This window comes from Miscanthus floridulus, chromosome 8 (assembly GCF_019320115.1).
Source record: "Miscanthus floridulus cultivar M001 chromosome 8, ASM1932011v1, whole genome shotgun sequence".
NCBI lineage: Eukaryota > Viridiplantae > Streptophyta > Magnoliopsida > Poales > Poaceae > Miscanthus > Miscanthus floridulus.
The window spans coordinates 218,577,707-218,583,194 of NC_089587.1; the positions used below are offsets into that span (position 1 = coordinate 218,577,707).

Consider the following 5,488-nt stretch of genomic DNA (forward strand, 5'->3'; position numbering starts at 1 on the left):
TTGTAGGACTAGGATCATGGTGTTTCTCTGCTTTTGCTACAACTACTCTGCTCTTGGCCAATATTATGATAGTACAAGTTTGTGTTTTTATGGAACGATGATCAATAGTTTGTTGTCAAATACTGGAGTGGTAGCATAGGGTATTGATAGGATTATGTCCATGGTCTATCGTGTAATAGAAATATTATATCCTTTTTTGTTCAAAATAGAAGGTTGAAAATTTTCAGTGCAAATGTTGTCATCTTTTGTAAATTGCAACCAATCTAGTATTATTTCAGGTTTGATTTGTGATGTTCATACAAGCAAATTATGAAGATTCATATCCATGGTCTGAAGTTACTGCATTCTGGTTTGTACTGCTAAAAATTAGGAAGATCATAGCTAGGACGGACCACTCCACCACAGAGTGCAGTAGTAACTAAGCAGATGTTGTGACAAAAACAGGTAGACTTGTTGAGGCCATAAACTGGACAACTGACCACTACACAATAATTGGCAGTACAGGATAAAGGCAAATTGAACAGCATAATGTACTACTAACCAAAAAGCTAAGGTTTATTCTAACACACACCACTGCAACAATATTTTGGGTAGGAGTGTCAACCATCAAACCCAGGTTTATATATGGGCTCTATGGCCACAAGCCCACAATAGTATGAAAAACATTCGGTACCTTCTAATAACAAGCCATAAACTAAGCCAAGGATGAATTGCCTGAGACGATACCACACCGGACGCTAGGACCCTAGAAGCCTGGATCACCAGCTATGGTTCGCAAACCGTCATCTCATAACTGGAACCCTATGCTGACTTCCATTATGCATCCCAGCTTGCGCGCTTGCCTGCCCGAAGTGGCCAGAAAAACTGAGATGGTGGCTTGGGTGCTGCAAGAAGGCGTCATCTCTGCGCAACATTGGAGTCACAGTGAAGGCAAGAGCTGAAGAAACAGCCTTCTTGCTACTGTCACGTGAGGCCATTGTTTTGGTTGCCGGCATAGATCGATCTCCAGCTGCGCCACCACCAAGCCGTAGATATGATGAGTTGAGCCTGAGGAGCTTGTGCCATTTGTGGTGGACCTGGTGGAGGCAGTGTCAGACTGCTGTTGCTGCTGGAGCTGCTTAGTGTTGAGGAATCGTCCACCAGAACCTCGTGCCCTCTTCATTGCATGAAGATGCCTAGACTCATGAAGGTAAGGCTGCCATGAAGATTATATCCAGCATTAGGCCAAGCATAAGAGACTAATGACAAAAGGTTGCATGTTGAGAGATGGGACAGCAAGATCAAAGTAAATAACGGACTAATAACACAGACCTTTCGGGCTTTGACTAGCTTGTTCTGAGCCTCTAACTTGGCACGTAACTGTCTTCTGCGAAGTATCCCATGATATTGTTTGGGATTCACGTATATGGGTTCATTCTCTGCTAATTCCAAAGGTAAGGGAATTCTTGCGGATGGACCCCCACCAGAAATTTGGGAATGGAACTGCTTTAAATATAACTGATCAGACAAAAGCCACAAAAGTAGTATTTTTATAATGAAAAATCTGATGAACAAGGTGTATATATGATGGACGGATGCCTCAAGATGTGTGGATAAACACCGGCATGTAATGGAAACCTAGAGAACAATTTTTGTAGTACAAGTCAATTTAGACAAGTACAAATAGCAGCAACTATCTGGGAGTTGCCAGCTCGCTGGTGCCTGTATAGTCATTGTTAAGGAAAGGTGCATGGCCTGAAAGCAACGATTTGGACACAAGTTATTACACCCCACCCCACCCCCCATGCCAATGTTTTGTTGATATAACCAGCCAGGGAAATGATGGATACATACTGGTCCTTTTTCTCAGTTCTAAATAGTAGAATGATTTATGAAACAGTGTATTTGCATAAGGAAAATTGCACAATCAGTGTCAGAGTTGCGCAAGTAGACAAAAATTGATTTCTATGATCCTAGCCTTCAATATTATTCATAATGGGAGAATACAAGCAGCTGCAGCCATCTTATAACTAGTAGCCACATATTTTCCTTTATGGTTATGATCATACCTGTCAGTATAGCACAATGTTCTCAAATAAAAAGGCAATGTAAATACGCTACAAGAACGGAATATGTGATAGCTTATGCATGCTAATGCAAGGAACTAAGGATCCGTCCAAAAAATGACTGCTTGAAATGGAAAACGGATAAGGTACAAGGCTACTAGTCTACTTTAAGATTCTATGTTAAATCATGGTAGGAATTCAGATAAATAACAGAATACTTCAGAATGAACTGAAAACTAGGAGATTTCCTGAATAACATTATTATGTGAAATTTCAAATGCATGAGACATCAGCACTGAAGTTCAAAAGGCCTTGAGAGATTTTAGTGCAACGATTTAGTATAAGGGCATACCACAGTGGCAGTGGTGGTGCCAGACTCATAGGCTGCCCAAACACCTCCTGAGCCAGAATGATTGTACGGGTATGAAATGCAAGCCTGTGTATAGGCAGAAAATCAGATCCAAAAACCCTACTTAAAGAAACGAACTCTTAAAAAATAAACTAGGAAGGTGACTTTATCAGTATTGAAAAAAAAATAAAGTTCGATATCACCATAAGTCTTACTATTGTTTGACCGTAGTCAATGTTTTGACTTGCAAATGGAGGTTGCTTGTTTTCAAAACTCAAAGTTGATCTCATATGATCATTAACTGTGTTTCCGAAGGAGTTACCTGATAAAAGAAATGAAATCATTGTTTTGCTGCATTAAATTACTAAAATAAATTTGAATGTGCAAAGGATCCTAAACTCAAGATAAGTAACAACATCCTCTGAATATATAGTACTTCTTCCTTAGGTGTTTCTTATACTGACACAGTAAAGGCTAAACTGGTCTCTTGTTATTGTCATTTTATTTCTACCTAGTGTGGTATTACTATGTCGACTCGCAACTTATGCCTTTTGGAAAGCTTTTCCCTAGAAAGCAAGAGGAAGAAAATGGTTACTCCTAGTGGGAAAAAAGTATATATCTTTCTGTAAAGTGTTTTATCAACTCTTTTAGTTTTGTCCCACAATGTCTTTATATGAATATTAAGAGTGGCCAGGTAGAAACTATATCTATATTCTATATGGATAGAGTTGCCTTGAAAAATACTATATAATGTTATATTTTCGGTAAAATTTAAAAACATGTCACAATAGAAGTTGATGGTTAACTTCAAATTATGTTATAGCTAGCTACAGACATTTCTGCAAAATGTTTAGCTACTCAGCAAGAGCAGAAAGCAATGTGTGTTCCCTGTGGTGAGGCTGGGAACAAGTATCTTACTTTTTGTGCTAATTTTTAGTCACAGCTCACATCCTCTATATTTAAAATAAAATGGAGTCACATGTGATTGTTAACGTTATGCCACTTACACCATAAACTTATGCTCAGAAAAAAGGGACATGCATAGACATAATGGTTATTCGATGCCCCGAGATCCACGTTCATTGTGCGTTTTCGCTCAAGGAACATGAGCAAGTTGGGCTTCCCTTATGGCTATGGGACTGAGATACTCCATTTAACAAAAAAATATATATCTTTGATCCATCACCAAAAGTTTCTAAATCATAACAGAAAACATAATACTCGGAAGGTTAATCTTCCTATAATGCACACTCACAAACTGGATAATAGAAATACATTCTGGTACCTGAATTACTAATTTAAGTTTTATAGCTTCACCTGGGCAGGCCTGATCTCATGTGTTTTTCAGGCAACAAATTGCAAATCAAAACTTCAAGAGACTACTATAGTTCACAACTTCAATAGCCTACGAACATGTACACATGACAAGGAAACCTGCTGAAAGAAATGTACACATATGGAAAGGAAAAAAAACGTAAGTGGAAAAGAGCAAACGGAACCTAATTAAAGATGAAAGCCGGGAGATTAGTGACGAATGGCATCAGTTCTGATCCACAGAACATGCTGTGCCGAAAGAAACAAATGGCACTATATAAGCACATCCAGTAATGATTGCTACAAAGCAATAACTAGAACTACAATAGTATATACGATGATATATGATCCCAAATCCCAAGAACATGCACACAGATAAGGCAGGAGTACCAAGACTAATAGTGAAGGACAACTCCAAGTCTCCAAGCTACCAGTCCATGGCGAGGAAGGCAAGTGAACGCCATTTCTGCCATCGAGTTTAACCACTATCATGTTAGAGATCCTCCAGCGCAGTTCTAAAGGCATCAAAATAGCAGCGCCCCAAGTCCACGAAGACTAGTCAACCTGTGTGCCAAGGGACATGCAACCAAATCCGATAGCACACATACATAACCCCACATCAAAAGAAGATGCTTAACTGCAAAGAAGAAAGAACACAGCCCATCCTAAAAGATTCCACAACCTTTAACAAATACAGAAACATCTCATCCGCTATTTCGGAGACCAAGAACGCAAGCGGGGAAAGAAACACGCTCCAAGAAAGCATGGCTGCAGTGTACCAGAGCAATCCAGGGACGCGTACATGGCGGACCGACACAGCAACAGGGACACTAGTCGTCTAGTCCTATGGGATATGGCGGGGGGAGAGAGATGGAAACCTTTGGAAGCGGGAGAGGAAGACGAAGAGCGGAGAAGCATGGCTCCCACGCGCCTCCCTCGGTGCGTCCGCCAAGCAAAGGCTGCTCTCTGCGCCTTGCCACCTCCCTGCCGTCCCTTCCTCTGGTCTGGCCCCCCTCGGCTGCATCACTCCACTTGCGCTGTTCTTTTATCCCTCAATCTTGTTCCAAGGAGCCCCCACAGCTCTCTATTCTATTGCAAATTTGTATGGCCACATCTGGTGACACTTTTTTGCTATGGCAAGTAGGGGCAGGGAGAAAAACTAGTGGAGTAGCAAGAAGAAGATGCCGATGGTTTTGCTCCCCAGATGGCTTAGTTGTATTATGACGAATTCCAGGTTATGTCAGGAACAAGAGAAGGTGCAACTGTTTTTTTAAGGGTGGTTGTTGGTTCTACTAAGAGGGGAAATTAATTTATAGATTCTAGATCCATCAAGTATTTATTGACAAATGTGTGGAACTAATCATTCAGGCAGGTTATGTATTATTATGAGTTTATGACCAACCTCGCGTGGTCTGATGATAAATTATAGTCACAGTCACTTATTCTTGAAAAGAGTAGTAAATTGGTAATGGCGAATCTTGATGTACATAATGCACTAGGGACAATGATGACTTTTCGAACTTTGGCATATTTTTCTTGGAGAATACAATGCTTATAGTTTACTTTATGACCATTCTAATATGAACACTGCAATAGTATTCTTGTACCACCTAAAACAAAAAGAAATATAATTTAATTTCTATTATCTATGAATATCATTAACATAGAAGTATAATAAGATGGGTTGTGGAAAACATCAAAGATGTCAAGGCATGTTAGAATTTAACAGTACTATATTAATTAGAAAATGAATTATTCTAAGGGCAAAAATATAGAGAGA

General features: G+C 39.7%; 1 pseudogene; it reads right to left on the reverse strand.

Moving 5' to 3' along the window:
- Nucleotides 1-460: 460 nt before the first annotated feature.
- Nucleotides 461-4,737, reverse strand: LOC136475001 (nuclear transcription factor Y subunit A-5-like; annotated as a pseudogene).
- Between the last annotated feature and the right edge of the window lie 751 nt (nt 4,738-5,488).